We start from the raw sequence: 936 nt of genomic DNA on the forward strand, positions 1-936 counted from the left end.
CACTCTCTACTAACTATGTTAGTTAACTTCGTGGTGGTGTTTAAAATCTTCACACAAATCATCACCTGCTCTCTGCATCACATAATATAGTCAGTCATCTCTGATAATACCTTTTGGTCTGTTGAAATAGATAATCAATGGTATTGCTCTGTAGACATGTAGTGTTAATTGCTGGCATAAGCAAAATCTCCAGTTAGTCACCTACAAGCCACAGTGGGAGAGTAATATTCTCCGAGCTGTGGAATAATCGAGTTTTAATCAACGAGCTTCACGTTAATTAGATTCCGTCCGGTTCTGTTGCAGGTGCAGGGGTCGGTTTTCACCCTGAGAGAGTGTGTCTGTGGTTACGGAGCGCAGCTGAGACCTCCAGGCAGTTTTATTCCAGGCGACATTTCTAGCTATGCTGCTGCTCACCTGCTCTCTCCAATTACCCGTTGTGAAATTAGCAAAGGACCTATGGGGAACGATTAAATCCATTCTCTCATAGCCACTGAGCAACTTGTTGCATAGCTTTGTGGTGTGAGCAGACTGCTGAGTTTATATGGAAGCAATGATTAAAAAAGGGGTTGAAAGTTTGAGGGTTGTGCTTACCTTGCTTTTTCTCCCTCGTCTCTCTGTCCCTCCGTGGTGGTGAATGAGTGTGTGTGTGTGTGTGTGTGTGTGTGTGTGTGTGAGTGTGTGTGTGCGTGCACACACACTCTCTGCTCAGCCAAACTGAAGCATTCCCTCAGTTTTAGATTCCTAAAGACAGAGGAGCTGGATCCAGACGCTCCGAACAAACACACATTTGTCCTCTGACCCTCTTCATCCTGTAGTTTGTCTCCTCTTCCTCCTCTTCCACACGCTCGTGCTGTGGCGTTCTTCTGGAAAATGACGAAAAACCCCCCGACGTGTCCTCGGCACCCAGAAAATGTAAAAATATTTTCCAGATATATC

Source organism: Alosa sapidissima, chromosome 24 (assembly GCF_018492685.1).
Source record: "Alosa sapidissima isolate fAloSap1 chromosome 24, fAloSap1.pri, whole genome shotgun sequence".
Classification (NCBI taxonomy): domain Eukaryota; kingdom Metazoa; phylum Chordata; class Actinopteri; order Clupeiformes; family Clupeidae; genus Alosa; species Alosa sapidissima.